Source organism: Dasypus novemcinctus, chromosome 13, assembly GCF_030445035.2.
Source record: "Dasypus novemcinctus isolate mDasNov1 chromosome 13, mDasNov1.1.hap2, whole genome shotgun sequence".
Lineage (NCBI taxonomy): Eukaryota > Metazoa > Chordata > Mammalia > Cingulata > Dasypodidae > Dasypus > Dasypus novemcinctus.
The window spans coordinates 43,477,710-43,503,265 of NC_080685.1; the positions used below are offsets into that span (position 1 = coordinate 43,477,710).

The window sequence follows — 25,556 nt, forward strand, 5'->3', positions numbered from 1 at the left end:
TTTCCAGCTTCCATATAGTTTAATTTTTCCCTTATATTTTTCTCTTTTCTTTTAAGCTTTCTTGAAGATGTCTTCTGGGAAAGTTCCTATTTTTATCTTTGAGCTCACCAGCTTGTTCTTTGGATTTATTCATTTTTCATTTTAATCCTTTTATTGAACACTTTCTTACAACAATTATTGTTGTAGTTTGAAACTGTATATACCCCAGAAAATCATGTTCTTAAAGCTAATCCATTCTGTCTTTGTAAACCTATTCTACGTAGGACCTTTTGATTGGGTTACTGCCATTAAGACGCATTAGGGTGGATCTTAATCCTTTTACTGGAGTCCCTTATAAGAGAATGAAACTCAGACACAGGGAGAAAGCCAGGGAAGCAAGGAGCTGAAATGAACAAAACCTGGAAGAGAAGGAGGAGAACAACAGACTCCACAGTGTGTCTTGCCATGTGACAGAGGAGTTCAGGACCACAGGCAGCCAGTCCTCAGAAAGAAAGCATTGTCTTGGTGGTGCCTAAATTCTGATGTTATCAGGGCTTCAAAATTGAAGCTGATAAATTCCTTCTGTTAGAAGCCAACTCATTGTATGGTATCCTCTTTGGGCAGTCTAGCAGAGTAAAACAATTATGTATTTTTTATTCCAGCATGACTGTTCATTTTGCTTCCTTTTTTCAATATCCTCCCTTATCTCTTTGAGGATATTTAATATGTTTACTTAAAATTCTTGCTCTGGGTGGACCATTAATCTACATTCTCTAGAGAAAGATGTTTGGTTTTGTCTTTCCTGTTCAGTGCTTGCACTCCTCAAGATGTCTGGACTGGACCATCTCCTTTGATCTGCCCCTCGCTCACACCCACCCCTAATCAGGCAACTCTACTCCTCATGGAAATTTGCACCTCTGCTCTCTTTTAAAATTCATTCTTCTTGCAGTCATTTGCAGGGAGCTGGGGTTGGGAGGCGGGTGTGTGATACAGAGGAAACAGCTGGGCCGACTAGTCTGACTGTACCTGTAATTACCTCCTCCAGGGGCTAAAACTGCCCCAGTATTGCCTAAGCACTAGCTTGATGCTGATGGATTGCTGAAGTTTTTCTACCCTGCAGTAAAAAGGAGGTAAACAATGATGTGCCCACTCCAATGTGGGAGAGAAAAAAGATGTAACTAGATTCTCACCCGGAATATCCTTTTCATTTATTATCCCTCTTACTCTCCAGACAGCCATTTTCAACCTTTCAGAAACTGATACATCCCCCACTCCCTGAGCAGTCTCTTATAAGATACATGTTAAATTGTGGCATCTGTCAACATCATTCTTGTTTCTGTAACATCTTCACAGTTGGGTTGGGGGAGGAAATTCACAGGCCTTGTAAGTTTGCTGTCTTATCCCCAAGGGATCATTTTGAAAGATAGTTTTCTTTTGAATCCTCTTATTTTCAAATTACTTTCTTGTGAAATGTCATTTGATGCCATTATCCCTGTTGATTTTCTCCTTTCATTATTAACTGGTCTACTTCCACAGCATCCTTAAGTTTTGTCAGTGACTTTGTGATTTGAGCAGTTCTCTGCTATTACTTTCCATGACTTTATGAAAATCCTACCTCTTCACAAGATTTGCAATTTAACTTTGCAAACAGTTTGCAATGAATTTGCAGATAGTCTAATTGTAACAGAAAGATAGATATGTTAAATGGGGAGGGATGTTTGAGAGTTAATTTTATAAATGATTGGTTCACTGGTAAAAAAAAATTTTTAAAAAACCTATGTTAAGACAACATTTGCTTCTTTTTTTATTTTGTATTTAAAATTTTTTTTTAATTTTTTTTTCTCTTCCCTTTCCCCTCCCCTCCCCAGTTGTCTACTGTCTGTGTCCATTCACTGTGTGTTCTTCTATGACCACTTCTTTTTTTTTGTTGCATCATCTTGTTGGGTCAGCTCTCCATGTGCGGTGCCATTCCTGGGCAGACTGCACTTTTTTCGCACTGGGAGGCTCTCCTTACAGGGCGCGCTCCTTGCGCATGGGGCTACCCTATGCGGGGGACACCCTATGCAGGGGACACCCCTGCATGGCACAGCACTCCTTGCACACATCAGCACTGCACATGGGCCAGCTCCATACAGGTCAAGGAGGCCTGAGGTTTGAACCGCAGACCTCCCATGTGGTAGGTGGATGCCCTATCCATTGGACCAAGTCCTCTTCCCCTTTATTTTGTATTTTTAACAAAGCTTTAGATTATATAAATGTTGCATTAAAAATACAGGGGAGGGGAGCAGATGTAGCTCACTGGTTAAACACCTGCCTCCCATATACAAGGTCCCAGGCTCAATTCCCAGTACCTCCTTAAAAAAAAAAGGGTGTAAATATATATAGACACACACACACATTATATATATATATATATGATAAAGGATTCCCATATACCCTACCTCATCCCCCTCCCCCATTTTCCCCATTTTCCCCCATTTTCCCGTTAGCAATGTCTTTCATTAGTTTGGTACATTTGTTACAATTGATGAAGAAATATTGAAGCATTGCTAATAACCATGGTCTATAGTTTATTTTTTTATTTTTAAACTTTTTTTAATCTCCCCCTTCCCCCCCATCCCATTGTCTGCTCTGTGTCCATTTGCTGTGTGTTCTTCTGTGTCTGCTTGCATTCTTGTCAGGCAGCACCAGGAATCTGTGTTTCTTTTTGTTGCATCATCTTGCTGTGTCAGCTCTCTGTGTGTGTGGCACCAGTCCTGGGCAGCCTGCGCTTTTTTTGCACGGGGAAGCTTTCCTTGCGGGGTGCACTTCTTGCATGTGAGGCACCCCTACGTGGAGAACACCCCTGCGTGGCATGGCAGTCCTTGTGTGTGGGAGCACCATGCCTGGGCCAGCTCACAACACAGGCCAGGAGGCCCTGGGTATCGAACCCTGAACCTCCTGTATGGTAGGCAACTCTCTATCAGTTGAGCCACATCTGCTTCCCTATAGCTTACTTTATAGTTTACACTTTGTACCACACAGTTTTATACATTTTAACAAAGTGTACTATGGTCTGTACCCATCATTGCAAGGTCATGCAGGACAATTCCAATATCCTCAAAATGCTGCATGTTACACCTATTCTTCCCTCTCCCTGCCCTCATAACCTCAGTGACCACTGCCTTTATATCAATGATACGAGTTCTTCCATTGTTAGAATAATAATGTCTACTTTAGTCCATAGTTTTATTACCCCCTTATGTTTGTTCATTCCTCAATCTTGAGGATTTTGGGATGGTGATTCCCCTTCTGATTGAGAGGAGGCTTAGATCCCATGGGGCAGATGAGTGGTACTATCTTGTTGCAATTGTGGATACTCTGCTTTTTGGGGATGGGTATTGTCCATCATCATCCTTTTGTTAGTTGTTCTGAGTAAGTCCAATGAACTGGAGAGTAGGTATTGCAACTCTACTGAGATTCAGGGCTCAACCGGCATGTAAACAGACCAAAGACTTAAGTCTCTGGGATGTTTAATTAATGAGTATAGTGCTACTTATAGATTCAAATAAAAGGGGCAGAAGAGCCATATGTAGGGAAATTATCAATGAGTCTAACTCTGTTACATTGGGGAGCATATATTCTAAAGTTAGGACCACTGACAGGTGCCAAATTTGTGAGATTGTCTCCCCTGCTCATAGTGTCTAGTTGCCTCTATAGCCCTCAGGAGCCCCACTGTTTGAGGCACTGTTTACTGTGGCAGTCAGTATGATCCTGCTGACACTTGCATAAGTGTAACCTTTGGAATAACCTCCCAACTCACTTCAGAATCTCTTACATAAAAACTCATTTGTAGTTAATATTTTCCCCTTTCGGTCAAGGTCTTTTTTAGATTCATTGCTAACTGACACTTGGTAATAATCCCTCTGTGCTAAGGAGGCTCATTCCTGGGAGTCCTGTCCCACACCAGGGGGAAGGTAGTGCATTTATATGCTGAGATTGGCTTAGAGAGGCCACATTTGAAAAACAGGACGGTTTTCAGGAGGTAACTCTTAGGCAATATATAATACTAGGCAACTTTGCTTAAGTGTGGCCTCTAAACTGTGGGGACTTGGCTAATGAAACCTTGACAAACAAGGACCTCCTGCAAGTATACAATATGGTTGTGGTAAGTCTTATAGTTAATGCCCATGAAGTGCATAGAATTTCTTCCAGGCGCTTGTAGGAAGCTAATCTTTTATTTTTCCTTTTTACAACATAATACCACATCACACAGTGTTAACACTTGTAGGGATGTTCGTATCACTAAGAGTCTGTGACTCCTGGAAGGGAGAAATGGTTTCTAATTCATTTCTATATTTCTAATATGTAATACAGTGCCTCATATATGGTAAATATTCAAGAATTGTTAAATGAATAAATTAAGAAGAGAATGAATAGATATCTCCCTCATCTTTTTCTTGTTATAATTTTTTAAAAATATTTATTTATTATTATTATTTTTAATTACATTAAAAAAAATATATGAGGTCCCATTCAACCCCACCGCCCCCGCCCCCCACTCCCCCCACAGCAACACTCTCTCCCATCATCGTGATACATCCATTGCACCTGGTAAGTTCATCTCTGAGCATCACTGCACCCCATAGTCAATGGTCCACATCATAGCCCAGACTCTCTCACGTTCCATCCAGTGGGCCCTGGGGGGATCTACAGTGTCCCGTAATTGTCCGTGAAGCACTATCCAGGACAACTCCACGTCCCGAAAACGCCTCCACATCTCATCTCTTCCTCCCGTTCCCCACACCCAGCAGCCCCCATGGCTACCGTTCCCACACCCATTCCACATTTTCTCTGTGGACATTGGATTGGTTGTGTCCATTGCACACCTATGTCAAGTGAGGGCTTAGATTGCACATGGGTACTGGATGCACTCTTCCCGCTTCTAGTTGTAGACACTCTAGGCTCCATGTTGTGGTGGTTGACCTTCTTCAACTCCATGTTAGCTGAGTGGAGTAAGTCCAATAAGTCAAAGTGTAGGAGCTGAAGTCTGTTGAGGCTCTGGGCCTGCGTGTCATATTATCAGTCCAGAGATTCAAATCCCCTACATATATCTTAAACCCAGCACCAACTACAATTCCAATAAAGTAGCATGCAAGTCTTGTGAAAAGAGATCCCCTCTGAGTCCATTTCCACCACGCAGAAACACCAGCTCCAAAGAAGGGCCATCTGTCATGGCAGTGAACCCCTTCTGCCATGACCATAGAACCCGTGGGTCTCTTTATCCCTCAAAAGAACCAATACCTGGGGTTGTATCTACCTTATCTGTCTCTTAGACTCTGTTCAGTTGTACATAGGGGTATTCCTTCTGACAACCTCCAGACTCTTTTTTAGAGACTCACAGCCTTATAATCTCATTTCTCCTTTCCATTTCCCCCTTACATTAGGTCAAACCGCTTCCCGAAGTCATGTTATTATATGTAGATAGGTATATTCTGCTGTTCCGCATTGAATCTTTAATTCAAGGTCATTTTCTAGTTGCTTCTTCAGCTGGTATGTGGTAGTGATCCCTCGGTGCCAGGGAGGCTCATCCCCGGGTGTCGTGTCCCACGCTGGGGGGAATGCATCACATCTACACGCTGAGTTTGGCTGTGAGAGTGGCCACATTTGAGTAACATGAAGGCTGTCAGGAGGAAACCCCCAGGCACAATGCTACTCTAGGTCTTGTTCTTATTGCAGGTGCATAGGCTCAAAAGTGTAGCCATTAGTATCAAGAGCCCACTGTTGGGCCCTCCTTCCTTCCTGGTTCTTGCCGTTGCACCTGGAGGATTGCCGCTGCTCTCCCAGGGCCCACAACAGTGACCCCCCGGCCAGGAGCCCAGTACCCCCCCAGCTGTTGTTTTTAATTGTTTCCACTATGAGTATATATAGACATTACCATATACCCTGGGCATATGCCCTGTATAACTCCCTGTCAACCATATATATCCTGTCAATAACATCCCATATCAGTATTCCTCCGCTGCCATTGTTGAACCACTCTGTGATCCAAAACTTCCCGTAAAGTGAATCCCAACATAATGCCAGCTTCAGAAGAGTCTTAGATCACCAAAATTCATATATACAATATACAGTATTTCCCCAGATCCACCATAAAACCTTTTCCCTTCCACAGCAATAATCTTTTAACTTATTCATATCCTATTTCCTGAAACTGATGTACAGATTCCGAAACTATAGTTTTCAAACAAGGTAACATTTGTGCTTACTATGTGGTCCATACTTTAGGTTGTACAGTTTTCTAAATTTTTTAGTTATCCTATGTTTTGTCTTAGGGTTTTCATTATTAGTCTGTCGTCCCCTGTATGTTTTTGGTGTAATATTAGCTGTTTAATATTCATCCTCGTGTACTCTCACATAACTCCTCTTTTGCCCCCTTATTTACCTTTGTTCCATCCATTGCACGTCCATTTTCCCCTCCCCTTAGGGCCCACAACGCCTGCCAATCTAATGCCCTGGGAGCCGTCCTTTCTCACGAGAGATACAGTTCTCTCTATTCGACGGCATTAGTCTTCCCCAGGATATGGGTCCACCCCACCCAATGGTAGAACCCACCTTGGCAAAATGAGCCTTCAGCTATTCCCTCCGGAGTCCGTCCCGCATCAGACCATACCCCCTGAGCGTCCTAACCAGGTAACCCTCCTACTTATACTTTGATACGTTTTACTCAACATTTAGTTCTCAATGAACTTCTGGCACTCTCCCATGTTTGTATGTTGCTCCTCCCTCCCACCTATTTCTTGGACCATATTACCCCTCTTCCCATCCCCAGCCCCCCTCAAACCCAGAAAACCCCACCCGAAGGTAACCCCTTGCCCCCATTTTGTCCCTTCTTTGTGCTCATACTTACCCCCAGCTCATCACAGATTCCACCCCTACAGACATTAACTCACAGCCTTCCTCCACCTCCCGATTTCCAGTAAGCCACTTTTCCAGACTCTAGCTCTCTGAGGCAGTTAACTTATTTCATATCATTGAGGTCATATAGTATTTGTCCTTCAATGCCTGGGTTGCTTCACTCAACATAAGATTCTCAAGGTTCATCCATGTTATCACGTGCGATTGTAGTGTATTGGTTCTTACAGCTGAGTAGTATTCCATTGTGTGTATATACCACATTTTATTGATCCACTCATCTGTTGATGGACTTTTGGATTGATTCCAACTTTTGGCGATGGTGAACAATGCTGCTATGAACATTGGTGTACATATATCGGTTTGTGTCCTTGTTTTCAGATCTGATGGGTATATACCCAGCAGTGGTATTGCTGCGTCATATGGCAAATCTATGGATAATTTTTTGAGAAACTGCCAAACTGTCCTCCAGAATGGTTGGATCCTTCTGCATTCCCACCAGCAATGGATGAGTGTTCCCCTTTCTTCACATCCTCTCCAGCATTTGTATTCTACTGTTTTTTTCATGGCTGCCAATCTTATGGGAGTAAGATGGTATCTCATTGTAGTTTTGATTTGCATTTCCCTGATAGCTAGGGATTTGGAGCATTTTTTCATGTGCTTTTTAGCCATTTGTATTTCTTCTTTGGAGAAGTGTCTGTTTAAATCTTTTTCCCATTTTTTAAATGGGTTGTTTATCTTTTTGTTTTCGAGATCTATGAGTTCTTTATATATGCAAGTTATAAGTCTCTTATCAGATATATGGTTGCCAAATATTTTCTCCCATTGTGTGGGTTCCCATTTTACTTTCTTGACAAACTCCTTTGAGGTGCAGAAGGCTTTAATTCTGAGGTAGTCCCATTTATCTATTTGTTCTTTTGCTGCTCGTGCTTTTGGTGTGATATTCATGAAGCCATTTCCTATTACAAGGTCCTGTAGATGTTTCCCTACACTGCTTTCTAAGGTCTTTATGGTCTTGGCTCTTATATTTAGGTCTTTGATCCATCTTGAGTTGATCTTTGTATAAGGTGTGAGATGGTAATCCTCTTTCCTTCTTCTTCATATAGCTATCCAGTTCTCCAGGCACCATTTGTTGAATAGGCCATTCTCTCCCAGTTGTGAGGGTTTGGTGGCTTTATCGAATATTATATGGCTATATACATGAGGTTCTATATCTGAACTTTCAATTCGATTCCATTGGTCTGTGTGTCTCTCCTTATGCCAGTACCATGCTGTTTTCACTACTGTAGCTTTGTAGTATGTTTTGAAGTCAGGAAATGTGATTCCTCCTATTTCGTTTTTCTTTTTCAATATGTCTTTGGCTATTCGGGGCCTCTTTTTATTCCAAATAAATTTCATAGTTAGTTTTTCTAGTTCCTTAAAGAAGGCTGTGTTGATTTTTATTGGGATTTCATTGAATGTGTAGATCAGTTTTGGTAGGATAGACATCTTAATAATATTCAGTCTTCCTATCCATGAACAGGGAATATTCTTCCATTTATTTAGGTCTTCTTTGATTTCCTTGAACAATCTTGTATAATTCTCGATGTATAAGTTTTTTACCTCTTTAGTTAAATTTATTCCTAAGTATTTGATTTTTTTATTTACTATTGTGAATGGTATTTGTTTCTTGATTTCCTCCTGATCTTGCTCATTATTGGTGTATAGAAATGCTACTGATTTTTGCGCATTGATCTTATAACCTGCGACTTTGCTAAACTCATTTATGAGTTCTAGGAGCTTTGTTGTAGATCTCTCAGGGTTTTCTATATATAGGATCATGTCATCTGCAAATAATGAAATTTTGACTTCTTCCCTTCCAATTTGAATGCCTTTTATATCTGGTTCTTGTCTCAGTGCTCGAGCCAGTACTTCCAAGACAATGTTAAATAGGAGCGGGGACAATGGGCATCCTTGTCTTGTTCCTGATTTTAGAGGGAAGGATTTCAGGATTTCGCCATTGTAAACAATGTTGGCTTTAGGTTTTTCATATATACTCTTTATCATGTTCAAAAAGTTTCCTTGTATTCAGATCTTTTGGAGTGTTTTTATCAGGAAGGGGTGCTGTATTTTGTCAAATGCCTTTTCTGCATCTATAGATATAATCATGTGGTTTTTTTCTCTGAATCTGTTTATATGGTGTATTACATTGATTGATTTTCTTATGTTGAACCATCCTTGCATACCTGGAATAAATCCCACTTGGTCATGGTGTATAATTCGTTTAATGTGTTGTTGAATACGATTAGCAAGTATTTTGTTAAGTATTTTTGCATCTAGGTTCATTAGAGAAATTGGTCTGTAATTTTCCTTTCTTGTGGTGTCTTTGTTTGGCTTTGGTAGTAGGGTAATGTTGGCATCATAGAAGGAATTAGGCAGTGTTCCTTCTGTTTCGATTTTTTGGAATAGTTTCAACAGGATTGGTGTTAGTTCTTTCCGGAATGTTTTGTAGAATTCCCCTGTGAAGCCGTCTGGCCCTGGGCTCTTCTTTGTTGGGAGATTTTTAATGACTGATTCTATCTCTTTGCTTGTGATTGGTTTGTTAAGATCATCAATTTCTTCTTTCGTCAGTATGGGCTGCTTATGTATTTCTAGGAATTTGTCCATTTCCTCTAAATTGTCATTTTTGTTGGAATATAGTTTTTCAAAGTATCCTCTTATGATAGTCTTTATTTCTGTGGGGTCAGTGGTGATATCACCTTTCTCATTTCTTATTTTGTGTATTTGCATCTTTTCTCTTTTTTTCTTTGTTAGTCTCGCTAAAGGTTTGTCAATTTTGTTGATCTTCTCAAAAAACCAGCTCTTGGTCTTGTTTATTTTTTCAAGTGCTTTCTTATTTTCTATTTCATTTAGTTCTGCTCTTATCTTTGTTATTTCCTTCCTTCTTCTTCCTGTTGGGTTACTTTGTTGTTGTTTTTCTAATTCCTTCAAATGTGCAGTTAGTTCTTCAATTTCTGCTCTTTCTTCTTTTTTGATATATGAATTTATGGCTATAAATTTCCCTCTCAGTACCGCTTTTGCTGCATCCCATAAATTTTGGTATGTTGTGTTATCATTATCATTTGTTTCAAGGTAGTCATTGATTTCTTTTGAGATTTCCTCTTTGACCCACTGTTTTTCTAAGAGTGTGCTGTTTAATTTCCAAATTGTCGTGTGAAGTCTGGGTCTCTGTCCCTTGCAAATTTCCAGCTTGACTCCACTGTGGTCAGAGATATTGTTTTGTATAATTTCGATCTTTCTGAATTCATTAAGCCTTTCTTTGTGGCCTAGCATATGGTCAATCTTGGAGAATGTTCCATGTGCGCTTGAGAAAAATGTATATCCTGCTGTGTTTGGGTGTAATGATCTATATATGTCTATTAGATCCAGCTCTTCTAATATACTGTTCAAATGTTTTGTTTCTTTAGTGATTCTCTTTTGAGATGTTCTGTCCAGAGTTGATAGTGGTGTATTAAAATCCCCCACTATAATTGTAGATGCATCTATTCTTTCACTTAGTTTTTCCAGCGTTTGCCTCACATATTTAGAGGCGCCCTTGTTAGGAGCATAAATATTTATGATTGTTCGATCTTCTTGACAAATTGTCCCTTTCACTAAAATATAGTATCCTTCTTTGTCTCTCACAATTGTTTTGCATTTAAAGTCTATTTTGTCTGATATTAATATAGCTACTCCTGCCTTTTTTTGGTTGTTGTTTGCTTGTATGATTGTTTTCCAGCCATTCACTTTCAACCTCCATGAGTCTCTGGGTCTAAGATGTGTCTCTTGTAGGCAGCATATAGATGGGTCGTATTTCCTTATCCAGTGTCCCAGTCTGAATCTTTTGATAGGTGAGTTTAATCCGTTGACATTCAGTGTTATTACGTTTAGAGAGTTATTTATGGTAGCCATATTTTGGTTGGATTTGTGTTTGTTATATTTTGTTTGTATTATTTTATTTTCCCCTTCTATTTTTGTCTTTCTTGTTGCTTTTACACTCTCCTCCATCTCTGACTGTCCTGTTTTTTCCTTTCTTCCTGCAGAATTCCCTTAAGAATTTCTTGAAGGGGAGGTTTCTTGTTGATATACTCTTTCAGTTTCTGTTTATCTGTGAATATTTTGAACTCTCCATCATTTTTGAATGCTAGTTTAGCTGGATAGAGTATTCTTGGTTGGAAATTTTTTTCCTTTAGTACCTTGACTATATCATACCACTGCCTTCTTGCCTCCATCGTTTCAGATGAGAAATCAGCACTTAATCTTATGGAGTTTCCCTTGTATGTGATGGTTTTCTTTTCTCTTGCTGCTTTTAGAATTTTTTCTTTGTCTTGAGCATTGGATAATTTGACAAGTATATGTCTTGGGGTGGGCCTGTTGGGGTTTATGACCAGTGGAGTGCGCTGTGCTTCTTGGATATGTACATCTGTCTCTTTCAGTAGATTTGGGAAGTTTTCATTCATTATTTCCTGCAACACTCCTTCTGACCCCTTTCCCTTCTCTTCTCCTTCTGGAATGCCTATAATACGTATGTTTGAGTGTTTTGCGTTATCATTCAGGTCCCTAAGTCCTATCTGGATTTTTTCTACCTTTTTATTGACCACTTCTACTATCTGTTTGATTTCCAATGCACTGTCTTCCACATCACTAATTCTCTGCTCTGCCTCTTCTAGTCTGCTGATATTTGCTGCAAGTGTATTTTTGATTTCTTGAATTGTGGTGTTCATTTCCATCATATCTGTTATTTTTTTGCGCATGTCTGCAATTTCCCCTCCAAGTGTTGTCTTCACGCTGTTAACCTCTTTCATTACTTCATCAAATTTGTCAGTGATAAATGTTCTGAGATCTTTCATTGCTTGTGCGAAGTCCTACCCCCCTTCCTGATTTTCAGTTTGTTGATTGGATTCAGCCATGTTTTCCTGATTACTGGTTTGGTTTGTAGATTTTTGTTGCTGTCTTGTCAACATTTTTTCTTTGACGGGTTTAATCAGTTCCTTAGCTTCTTTGTCTAGTCTTGGAGATTAATTAGCTGTTGTTTTTGCGTAAGTGTTATATCTTCTCTTTGTCACTTTGTTCTTCTTATTCCAATTTCTTATTGCTAGTTAGGCTCACTTTAAAGGAAAGTATTAGTGCTGGGGAAAGTCAATTGTGTAAGGAAGGAGAAAGTGTGAAGTAGTATTGGTGATATATGTTTACAAAGCAACAATATGAGTTCTGGGAGGATGGAGGTTAGATCATGTAAATTGTGTAGAGTTATAGTAGTAGGAAAGTACCTATAATGAGGTAGACGACTGAATATGGGAGGAATGTGGTACGTACTAAGAGGCTATTGTTTTCGTGAGAGAGGGAAAGAGAAAAGAAAGGTAATAGTTTCAGGGACGAATACCAGATGGAAAACTAAACAAAGGTATTAGAAATTAAGAGTTAGACACTTTGTGGATCAAAGAAAGGGAGATGGAATATAGGAGAGATAGCAGATGGTGGAGGATATCAAGTTGTAGGGGAAAGGGGATAGTGTAGATAGGCTAAATCTATTCACAGAGAAATGAGGCAGTGGAGGGTGAGGAAACCCAGCAAATGTGAGGTATTTCCTGTAGGACCTATTGTATTGTTAAGGTAAAATAGTATAAGAAGAATATTGGGGACAAGAAAGAGAGGATTGAAAAAAAAAAAAAGAACAACAAGAACAACAACAACAACAAAAAATTAAAAAAAAAAACAAAAAAAAAAACAAACAAAAAAAAAACAAAGAACAGAAACCCCGCCGCCAGGCTCGGCTGGGCTCAGCTGGGCTCCGGTCCCCCGCCCGCCGCCCGCCGCCCGCCGCGGCTCGGCTGGACTCGGCTGGGCTCGGCTGGGCTCGGCTTTCCTGCCCGCCGCCCGGCGCGGCGCAGCGCAACTCGGCTCTCCCGCTCGCCGCCCGGCGCGGCGTGGCTGGGCTCGGCCGAGCTCAGCTGGGCTCCGCCCCTCCGCCCGCCGCGGCTCAGCCGGGCTCAGCCGGACCCGGCTACCCTGGCCACCTTCCGGGGCTCCGCGGTGCTAGCTGCCTCGTCTCTACCTACCCAAGGAGGGAATCCTCCACACGTAGCTGGGATCTCCGTGTATATTTCACAGATGGATCCTCTCTGTTACGTTCCCTCCAAATCAATGTCCAGACACCTCCGGACCAGGAAAAATCCCGAAACAGCCGGTCCCAAAGAGTCTCCGACGCCTCCCAGCCAATTCCCCCCAGGAGCTAGTAACCGGGAAGTTCACTCAGCCGCCATCTTGCCTCCCCCTCCTAAAAAGTCCCAATTTATATCTTATAGACCAGTCCTTTCCGTTACCTTCCCACCAAATCGATGTCCAGACACTTCCTGCCCTGAAAAAATCCTGAAAAAGCCTGGTCCCGGAGAACCTCCAGCGGTGCCCAGCTGCCTCTTCCCAGGAGAGACGGCAAGGCAAGCTCACTCAGCCACCATCTTGCCGGAAGTCTCTTTCTTGTTATAATAATTCAACTCAGAATATCTACTTATCCTTCCTCAAAAGTAATTTCATCTTTCCCCTGACACAATTTTTTTTAACAAACTAATTTTACTGATACATGTTAATAAAGCATACAATGGTATTTGATATAATCACATAGTTGTGCATTTATCACTTCAATCATTATTAGAGCATTTTCATTATTTTCATAATAATAATATAATAATAAAAGATGAACAGGAACATTCTTAACCTCTCAATATCTCCATGTTTCCCCTGCTGTATATACCTACTATTTCTGGGTATTCTTGCAAATCTATTTATTTATTTAGCAGTTTTATTGAGATATAGTCCCTAACCCTCCCATCTATCTAAAGTGAATAATGAGTTACTTTTAGTATAATTAAAATGTGCATTCATTATCACAAAGAATTTTAGAATGATTTCATTACTCCAAAAAGAAAAACTTCACACCCCTTAGCATGCCTTCCTTTGCCCTACATAATCACTAATCAATGTTCATCTTTATAAATTGATTTATATTTACGTGTTATATAAATGGAATCATACAATATATGACACAATATATTTAGTTCATAGTACTGCAGTCATACAGTATTTGTCCTTTTATGTCTGACTTGCTTCACTCAACATAATGTCCTCCAGGTTCATCCATGTGGGCATATGCTGTATGACTTCATTAATTGTTACAGCTGTATAATATTCCATCATGTGAATATATCACAGTTTGTTTATCCACTCATCAGTTGATGGGCACCTGGGTTGTTTCCAACTTTTGGCAATCGTGAATAATGCCACTGTGAACATAGGAATACACATGTCTATTCATTTCAGTGCTCTCAGTTCTGAATGTATCTCAGTTCTTACAGGGTGATGTGGCAAATCTATATTGAACTTTAGGAACTGCCAAACAGTTCTCCACAGTGGCTGTCCTATTCTGCTTTCCTACCAACAGTGAATAAGTGTTCCTATCTCTCCATATCCTCTCCAACACATGTAGTTCTTTTTCTTTTTAATAGTGGCCATTCTGATAGGTGTGAAATGATATCTCATTGTAGTTTTGATTTCCATTTCCCTAATCATGAGTGATATTGAACATTTTTTCATGTGTTTTTTTGCCATTTGTAGTTCTTCTTTGGACAAATATCTATTCAAGTCTTTTGCCCATTTTTTAATTGGGTCATTTGTCTTTTTATTGTTGAGTTGTAACATCTCGTTATATAGTATGGATATTAAACTCTTATTGGACTTGTGATTTCCAAATATTTTCTCCCATTGTGTGGGCTGCCTTTTCACCTTTTTTTCCCTTCCCCTCCCCCACGCCGCTGTTTTTGCTGTGTCCACTCGTTGTGTGACCTTCTGTATCTATTTATCTTTTTGTCTTCTCTTCTCATTTTTTCCCCCTGGGATTCACTGGGATTCAATCCTAGGAACCTCTGATGTGAACAGAGGTTCCCTGTCACCTGTGCCACCTCAGGTCTTGGTTTCTGCTGTGCTTTACCTTGATTCTCCCCTTTGTCTCTCTTTTGCTGTGCATCATCTTGCTGTATGACTCGTTTGAGTGGGCACTGGCTCACCAGGCAGGCCCTTGGCTTGCCATGCGGGCACTTGGCTTGCCATGCAAGCACTGGCTGGCCATGCAGGCACTGGCTCGCCACACAGGTACTTGCACAGGCAGTTGGCTCACCGCACGGGCACTTGGCTCGTCATGTGGGCACCAGTGTGGGTACTTGGTTCCCCATGAGGGCACTTGGCTTGCCACGCTGTCACTCAGGCAGGCACTCAGCTTGCCATGCAGGAACTCAGCTCACCACACAAACACTGGCTTACTGCACAGGCACGCTTTCTCTTCTTTTTCACCAGGAAGCCTCAGGGATCGAACCCAGGTCCTCCCACATGGTAGGCAGAAGCCCTATCACTTGAGCCACATCTGATTCCCATTCCTTTTCACCCTTTTGACAAAGTCCTGTGAGGTACAAAAGTATTTAAGTTTGAGGAAGTCCCATTTATCTATGTTTTCTTTTGTTGCGAGTACTTTGGGTGTAAGGTCCAAGAAACCACCACCTACCATAAGGTCTTTAAGATGTTTTCCTGTATATTCTCTAGTAGATTTATGGTCCTGGCTTTTATATTTAGGTTTTTGATCCATTTTGAGTTGATTCTTATGTAGGGTGTGAGATAGGGGTCCTCTTTCAATCTTTTGATTATATAGATATCTAGTTCTTCCAACACCATTTGTTGAAGAGACTGTTTTGTACCTTTAATGTGGCTTTGGTAGGTCTGCAAAAAACCAGTTGGCTATAAGGTGAGGGTTTATTTCTATACTCTCAATTCTATTGCACTGATCAATGTACCTGTCTTTATGACAGTATATGCTGTTTGGACCACTGTAGCTTTGTAATATGTTTCAAGGACAGGCAGGGAAATGTTGCTCTTCTTCTTTATATGCTTTTGGCTATTTCTCTTCCAAATAAATTTGGTAATTGCCTTTTCTATTTCTGTAAAGTAGGTTGTTGGAATTTTGATTGGTATTGCATTGAATCTATAAATCAGTTTGGGTAGGACTGACTTTGTCACAATATTTTGTCTTCCAATCCATGAACATAGAATGTCTTTCCATTTGTTTAGGTCTTCGTTGATTTATTTTAGCATTGTTTTGTAGTTTTCTGCAAGTATGTCCTGTACTTCTTTGATTAAATTGATTCCTAGGTATTTGAATGTTTTTGTTGCTATTGTAAATGGAATTTTCCCTTTGATTTCCTCCTTGGATTTTTTAATACTAGTATACAAACACATTACTGATTTTTGTATGTTGATCTTGGATCCTGCCACTTTGTCGGACTCATTTATTAACTCAAGTAGCTTTGTTTGTAGACATTTCAAAATTTTCTAAATAAAAGGTCATGTCATCTGCAAATAATGAGAGTTTTACTTCCTCTTTTTCTATTTGGATGCCTTTAATTTTCTTTTCTTCTCTAATTGCTCTAACTAGAACTTTTAGTACAATGTTAAATAACAATGGTGAGTGTGGGCATCATTATCTTATTCCCGATTTTAAAGGCAAAGTTTTCAGCTTTTCACCATTGAGTGATATTGGCTGTGGGTTTTTCATAAATGCCTTTTATCATATTAAGGAATTTTCCTTCTATTCCTATCTTTTGAAGAATTTTTATCAAGAAAGGGTGCTGGATTTTGTCAAATGTCTTTTCTACATCAATTGAGATGATCGTGTGGTTGTTTTCCTTCAGTTTGTTTAATGTGATATATTATGTTGGTTGATCTTATGCTGAATCAGCTGTGCATACCAGGAATAAATCCCGCTTTGGTTGTGATGTATAAGTCTTTTGATATGCTGTTGGATTTCATTTGCAAGTATTTTGTTGGGAATTTTGCATTATGTTCATTAGAGAGATTGGTCTGTGATTTTCTTTTCCTATTGGGTCTCTATCTGGCTTTGGTATTAGGGTGATATTGGTTTCATAAAATGTGTTGGTCAATTTTCCCTCCTCTTCAGTTTTTTGGAAGAGTTAAAACAGGATTGGTATTAATTATTTTCAAAATGCTTGGTAGAACTCACTTGTGAAGCCCTCTAGTCCTGGACTTTTTGTTGGGAGATTTTTGATGACAGATTCAACCTCTTTGAATGTGATTGGTTTAAGTTCTTGTATTTCTTTTAGCATATGTATAGCAGTGTAGGTAGTTTAGGCATTTGCAGGATTTTGTGCATTTCATCTGGGTTGACTAGTTTGTTGGCATACAGTTTCTCATAATATCGTCTTATGATCCTTTTTATTTCTGTGGGGTCAGTCATAACTTCCCCCCTCTCGTTTCTGATTGTATTTATTTGCATCTTCTCTCTCTCTCTTTTTTTTCCGTTAGTGTAACTAGGGGTGTGATCATTTCATTGATCATCTCAAAGAACCAGCTTTTGGTTTGGTTAATTTTCTTTTTTTTGTTCCCAATTTCATTTATTTCTGCTGTAATCTTTATTATTTCTTTCCTTCTGCTTGCTTTGGGATTGGTTTGCTGTTCTTTTTCTGGTTTCTCTAGTTGTTCAGTTAAATCTTTTGAGTTTAGCTCCTTTTTTAATATAGGTATTTAGTACTATCAATTTCCCTCTCAAGGCTGCCCTCGTGGTATCCATAATTTTGATAAGTTGTGTTCTCATTTTTATTTCTCTCAATATATTTACTGATTTCACTTGCATTTTCTTCTTTGACCCACTGATTATTTAGGAATGTGTGGTTTAGCCTCCACACATTTGCGAATTTACCTTTTTCCTGTCTATTATTGATTTCTAGCTTCATTACATTATGATGTAAGAAGGTGCTTTGTATAATTTCTATCTTTTATATTTATTGAGAGCTGCATTGTGACCTAACATGTGGTCTATCCTGGAGAAAGATCCATGGGCACTTGAAAAGTATGTGTAACCTTTTGAGTTTAGATGCAACATCTATATATGTTTGTTAGGTCTAACTTGTTTATCATATTGTTCAAGTTCTCTCTTTCCTTGTTGATCTTTTGTCTAGTTTCTCTATCTAATGATATGAGTGGGATGTTGAACTCTCCAACAATTATTGTAGAGATCTAGTTCTCTCTTCAGTTTTGCCAAAGTTTGTTTCATGTATTTTGGTGCACCCTGGTTAGGTACATAGATATTTATGACTGTTATATCTTCCTAGTAGATTGTCCCTTTTATTATTTTATCATGGCCTTCTGTATCTCTTCTAACTTTTTGGCATTTAAAGTCTGTTTTGTCCAATACAGTATAGCTACCCCTGATTTTTTTTCATTACTATTCACATGGAGTATCTTTTTCCAACCTTTTACTTTCAGCTGGTTTGTATCCCTGGATCTAAAATGAGTCTCTTGTAACCAACATATGGCTGACTAGTGTTTGTTAATCCATTCCGTCAGCGTATATCTTTTTTTCCTTAACAAATCAATTTTATTAATACATGTTAATAAAGCATAAATCCATCCAAATTGTACAATCAGTGGTATTCAGTACAGTCACATATTTGTGCATTCATCACTTCAGTCATTCTTAGAGCACTTTCATGATTCCAATAATTAAAAAAAAAACAACAACCAAAACTCATCACCTCAGTCTCTCTGTGCTTCCCCTGCTGTACATAGCTGCTATTCTTTTTCCTTCTCTCTAGTATATTTGTATTTATAATTTGTAAAAACAGACTTATATATGCAGTGTCACCCACATTTGTGTTTTATATGAGGTTTTACTATCTTAAAGAGTACCAGGTTCCGGTTTTTAGCTTATCTTCTAGTAATATAAATGACCTTAGACTTTCGCCTTCAACCACTGTCATACCGATGTAATAGCACTGCTAGTTACAAACACAATGATATGCTCTCACCATTTCTATTGATTTCCAAAGATTTACAAACAACCTGTTTACCAATTCTGCACAGATTAACCCTTAGCTTTCCATTCTCTACCCTCCTCCTATTGTCTAGTGATCTATATTCTAGTTATTAACTCCATGAATTTACACAATGTATTTAGTTCATAATAGTGCAATCATATGATATTTGTCCTTTCATGTTTGGGCTTGCTTCACTTAATATAATGTCCTCCAGGTTCATCCATGTAGACCCAGTACTTTGAAGATGGCTGGTTCTAAAAAGGTATTTCATGTAAATAATATCCAAGAGAGATATTAAAGTGGTTATATCAATATTAGACAAAATAGATTTTAAATAAAACATTGTTACAAGAGACAGAGGACATTATATATTGATGTGTTAAATCATCAATAAGATATAACAATTATAAATATATACACCCTAAACAATAGAGCTCCAAAATATGTGATGACAGAATTGAGGGGAAAAAATAGTTCTACAGTAATAGTTGAAGAATTCAATACTTGACTTTCAATAATAGATAGGTCATCTAGGCAGAAAATCAATTTAAAAAAAAACAGAGGACTTGAACAAAAACATAAACCAACTAGACCTAACATATACATAGAAAACATTCTACCCAACACCAGCAGGGTCTCATTCTTCTCACATGCTCATGGACTATCCTCCAAGATAGACCATATGTTATGGCATAAAACAATTCTCAATAAATTTTAAAATATTGAAATCATGAAATTATCTTACCTGACCACAATATAATGAAACTAGAAATCAATAACATAATAAAAACTGGAATATTAGCAAAGATATGGAAAATAAACAACAAACTCTTAAACAATCAATGGGCAAAGAAGAAATCACTTGAGAAATTAGAAAATACTTTGAGATGAGTTAAACCACACACACAACATACCAAAACATATGAAATTCTTTACTGAAAGAATCATAGAATGAAATTTATAATCTAAGCACCTACATTAAAAAAGAAGTAGGGAAGTGGACTTGGCCCAGTGGTTAGGGCGTCCATCTACCACATGGGAGGTCTGCGGTTCAAACCCCGGGCCTCCTTGACCCGTGTGGAGCTGGCCCATGCGCAATGCTGAAAGCGCAAGGAGTGCCCTGCCACGCAGGGGTGCCGCCCACGTAGGGGAGCCCCACATTCAAGGAGTGTGCCCCATAAGGAGAGCTGCCCAGTGTGAAAGAAAATTCAGCCTACCCAGGAATGGCGCCACATGCACAGAGAGCTGACACAGCAAGATGACGCAACAAAAAGAAACAGATTCCCATGCTGCTGACAACAACAGAAGCAGACAAAAAGAACATGCAGCAAATAGACACAGAGAACAGACAACTGGGGTGGGGGGGGGGGGGAGAAGGGGAGAGAAATAAATAAATCTTTAAAAAAAAAGAAGTAGCTCAAACCAACAACTTTACTATATACATTTAGCAATTAGAAAAGAAGAAAGCCAGCAGAAGGAAGAAAATAATTAAGTTTGCTTATTATTAATAATACAATTCAGAGATAAATTAGAGAAGAGAAAAACAGAATTACCAAGACCAGAGCTGGCTATATGAAAAATTGGACAAAATTGAAAAACCTATATATATAGACTGACAAAAAATGAGGGAAGATGCAAAGTAAATTAGTCATTTAAAAGAAGACTTTTATGGACAGATAATCTTGTTGTTTTTCACAAACTAATGTATAATTTTTTCCTAATTAAAAGCAAGTGTTCATTCTGTATGTAATTTTTTTCAGAATACTGATCACAGGAAGAATTTGGTGGTTGCACTGAGTAATTATTGTTCATATACTTAATGTTGTTATTTTACATTTATCTGATCTACTCCAGATCTTTTTTGGTTATTATTTGCACGGAATACCTTTTTCCAGAGTTTCACTTTTTTTAAAAATAATTTGCATTTTTGCAAGAAACAAGTCTATAAGTTAACTTCATAGTCCAGACTTTTTTTTTAAAGATATATTTATTTGTTTGTTTCTCTGTTTGTTTATTTTTCCCCCTTCCCCTCCTCCTGCCCTGCTGTTTTTGCTGCCCGTGTTCCGTGTTGTCTTCTCTTCTCATTTTCTCTCCTCTAGGATTCATCGGGATTCAATCCTGGAGACCTTGGATGGGGAGAGAGATTCCCTGTCAATTGCGCCACCTCAGTTCCTAGTCTCTGCTGCACTTCACTTTGACTTTCCCCTTTGTCTCTCTTTTGATGTGTCATCATCTTGCTGCATGACTCTCTTGTGTGGCCACTGGCTTACCTCGTGGGCAGGCTTTCTCTTCTTTTTCACCATGAGGCCCCAGGGATAGAACCCAGGTCCTCCTATATGGTAGGCAGATGTGCTTAAGCCACATCAGTTTCTCCAATGTTTCACTTTTAACCTAGTTGTGTTGTTACACCTGAGGTGGCTCTCTTATAGACAACATATAGATGGCTCACATTTTTTTGTCCATTCTATCAGTCTATGTCTTTTGATTGGGGAGTTCAGTTCATTAACATTCAGTGTTATTACTGTAAAGGCATTACTTACTTCATCCATTTTTGTCCTTCAGCTCTCTGTTGTTATATATCACTCTATTGCCTGTCTTCTTATCCTTAGTTGATCCTTCCTAATAATCTTCATTTCTAAACTCTCCTCCCTTGGTTTTTCCTTTCAGGCTGCAGCACCCCCTTTGGTATCTCTTGTAATCTGGTCTTTTGGTAAACATATTCTCTGAACATGTCTCTGAAGACTTGGAACTCACCTTCCATTTTTGAAGGACAGCTTTGCCAGATACAGAGTTCTTGGCTGGCAGTTTTTCTCTTTTCAATACTTAAATACATCATAACACTTTCTTCTTTCCTCCATGATTTCTGATGAGAGGTCATCACTTAATCTTATCGTGCTTCCCTTGTATGCGATGCTTTGCTTTTCTCTAGCTGCTTTCAGAATCCTCTCTTTACCTCTGATATTTGTTATTTTGAATGGTAGATGTCTTGGGGTAGGTCTAATCATATTTATTCTGTTTGGGGTGTGTTGTCCTTCTTGGATATTAATATTTGTGCCCTTCGTGAGGGTTGGGAAGTTCTCAGTCATTATTTCATCAAATATTCTTTCTGCCTCTTTTCCATTCTCTTCTCCTTATGGGATACCAGTAATGGGTTTTGTGTTGTCATTCAATTCCCTGAGACTGTTCCATTTTTTCCATTCTCTTCTTTTTCTGTTCTTCTGTCTTTTTCAGTTCAGATGTCTTTGAAATCACTAATTCTGCCTTCAAGTAATCCAGATCTTCTTTTATGTGCCTCAAATGTATTTTTATTTTATTATTATTTAATTTTTATTCCCCTCCAAGATGGCTCCCTTATCTGTCTGCTTGTTGTCTGGTCATCTTTCTCAGGAGGCTCTGGGAACTGAACCCAGGACCTCCCATGTAGGAGGAAAGTGCCCAACCACTTGACCCACTTATGCTCGTGGCTTATTGCAGCTCGTTTTGGCTTGTTGTGGCTCATTGTGACTCATCTTCTTTAGGAGGCACAGAGAACTGAATCCAGGACCTCCCAAGTGGGAGGCAGGCACCCAATTGCTTGAGCCACATCCACTCCCCCCTCAAATGTATTTTTAATCTCATCCATCATGTCTTTCATTCCCATAAGGTTTGTTACTTTTCTTTGCAGGCTTTCAAATTGTTCTTTATGTTCTTCCAGTGTCTTCTTAATATCTTTTGTTTCTTTAGTCATATTTTCTTTAAATTCTTTGAAATGATTTAGGAGAATTATGTAATTATCACTGATTAATTGTTTTAAATCCTGTATCTCTTCAGGATATTTGGTTTGTTCCTTTGGCTCAGCCGTCTCTTCCTTTTCCTAGTATAGCTTGTAATTTTTCACTAAGGTTTAGGCATCTGAATATATTGGTGAATTTACTCTGATGACTAATTGCTCTCTTGCCTGTTGTTGTTTTTTTCCTTTCACAGCTCTTCTTTGATATTTGGTTCCACTAATTCTCAGTCTTTAAAATTACCCAGCTTAAGGTATCAAAATCAGACTAGGGACTCACTAGTGGGGTGCAGATTCTCTCTCAGGGGTTGGATACAGTGTGTGAAGTTTTTGTCCATGAAATTTCAAGACTGGCCAGCAGGTGGTGCTAGTCAGTGCACCTTTCCACGTAGATGTTTCTATCTCTGTTTTTCTGTGTTCCTGTGTTGAATCTCCAGATGGGAGATTCAGAGCAGGTTCTGCTAGCCAAATTCACTGAAGAAAAGCACTCCAACCTCCCCTCCCTTTTCCCTTGAAACAGCCAACACGGAAGAAGGTGTCTGTTCACCTCTCAATCAGCTGTAGTGAGCCAGGGGTTTTACCCCAGCTTAATATCTTGGGGTGGGGGAGGGGAGCCCTTCCCAGCCACCACAGGGGCTTGGTAACTCACGTTTGTCATTTCAGCTTCTTTATTTCTCTGTCCCTCACCCTCCTGGGAGTTCTGTAGCACTGTCCTGGTCTACTGACCCCCAAACACGTCCCTTGGACAGCTTTTGGCTCTTTCTTCATTATTTTTGTGAGAGCATTCAGCTTTGCATTAGTCCATCACCATCTTCCCACAATCCTAGCCTGTATCTTTGACTGAGTAGTTTTATCCATTCATATACAATGATATTATTGTAAATGCATTATTCAATTCTACCACTTGATACATTTATGTTGTATCATATTTTCATCTATCTTTTTACTCTTTTGAAAGTTATCCCTTCTGCTATTCTTTCTTCTATATTCTCCTCCATGCCTGTCTCTCCTCTCTTTTACTTTAAAGCTCTAAGTCTTCAATTTAATATTTCCTGCAAAGGTGGATTCTTTTTTATGAACTCTCTTAGTTTCTTTTTTTGATTATTTTATACTTACCTTTCTATCTGAAGGGCAATTTTGCTGGATAAAGTACTCTCATCTGGCAATTTTTCTCTTTCTGTATCTTAATTGCACCGTACTACTGTCTTCTAGCCTCTGCGGTTTCTGATGAGAGATCTTTGCTAACTCTTACTGGGCGTCCCTTATATGTGATGGTTTACTTCTCCCTTGCTGCTCTCAGAATTTTCTCTTTATCTTTGACATTTGACATTCTGAGTAGCATGTGTCTTGGAGTAGGTCTATTCAGATTTATCCTGATTAGGGTACAGTGTGCTTCTTGGACATAGCAGATCAAATTTGTGGGTCAAAAGCTGAGTCAGCCTTAGACTGTGTCCCTCTCTCTCCCATTTCCTGAGGCATTGGCCCTGGAACCACCTTTGTTTGTAACTCACTCAGAGGCTTAAGTATTCTAAAGTATCTTTAGTGTGGGAGTGGATGCCAGCAGTAGCAGCTGCTGGTTTCAACTCACAGTTTTGCCGCCATAATGATTCTTCTCATTTTTCCCTCTTTCTTCTGGGTGGTGTCCAACCTTCACCTGGTATCTTAAACCCTAGACGATCTTTTTCCAGGACATTTCAGCCTGTCCTATAGCTATTTTTCTGGCAAAGATAAGAGTCCGTGTCTTTCTAGCCTGCCATCTTCCTGTAATTCTCACAATTTTGTCTTGAGCTTTCTATTTAAAATGTATTTTTTGAATAAGGCAAATAAACATTTACTGATATAGAATGTCATTTTAGATAAATTAAGTGATATAAGCAAAAGTCAGAATAATCTGTAGCATATGCTACCATTTGGTTTTAAAAAAAAGGGGAGAATATTTTATATGCACACATATGTGTATGTATGTATGTAAGTGAATGTGTATGTATGCACATTTTTTATATACATAGACTATCTTAAGAATATATGAGAAACTGGTTAGTGTAACTGCCAGTGGGAAAATCAGTGGAAAAGATATCTTTTTTTAGTGTATACTCTTTAGTAATGTTAATTTTTTACCTTGTGCACTTACTGCCTACTCAAAATATATATATTCTAGTTTTTACCATTTCTGAAACTTAAAATAACTGGTAAGCAGGAGGAATGCAATGATGTTGGAAGATTATTCAAGTTAGAGAAATATTTAAATATAGGCTTGTTACATGCATATGTAGAGTCCTGCAAAATTTAGAGTTTAAAAAATTTCTATATCTTAATCTACCCAAGGCTTACATATTTCACATTTCAAGTTGACTAGAAGAAAATAAATATTGAATAGGATTGAGCAGTTACACCTTTTGTTTTTCTAAATGATTTTCAAATATTTAATCATATAATTTGCCTTTCCTATTAGAACTTGCACTTCTGACCACACAAATTTAATTTTGTTTTGGGAACTTTTTATTCCAAGGTAGGTTTTACAATAATTCTTTTATAGGTAACCTAAGAGTATGCTGAGGGAAGCAAATATGGCTCAACTGATAGTGCATCTGTCTACCATATGGAGGGTCCAGGGTTTGATCCCCAGAGTCTCCTGACCCGTGTGGCAAGTTGGCCCATGCACAGTGCAGCTATGCAAGGAGTGCCATGCCATGCAGGGGCACCCTGCATAGGGGTGACTCATGAGCAAGGTGTGTGCCCGAAAGGAGAGCTGCCCCGTGTGAAAAAAGCACAGCCCACCCAGGAGTGCGGCACCACACACACGGAAAGCTGACTCAGCAAGATGACACAACTAAAAGAAAGAGACGCAGATTCCCAGTGCCGCCTAATAATGCAAGCGGATGCAGAAGAACACAGAGCGAATGGACACACAGAGCAGAAAACAGGGGGGAAGGGGAGAGAAATAAATAAAATAAATCTTAAAAAAAAAGTTCGCTGAAATATCCCAAATTAAAAGAGTAATATATAATTTAAGATTTCTTCCTAAA

At 39.1% G+C, this 25,556-nt stretch overlaps 1 long non-coding RNA gene across 1 annotated transcript in view; it reads left to right on the forward strand.

Moving 5' to 3' along the window:
• The window catches only part of LOC131280917 (uncharacterized), a 94,030-nt gene that overhangs the window by 11,457 nt on the left and 57,017 nt on the right, over positions 1–25,556 (forward strand). The window lies entirely within an intron of this gene.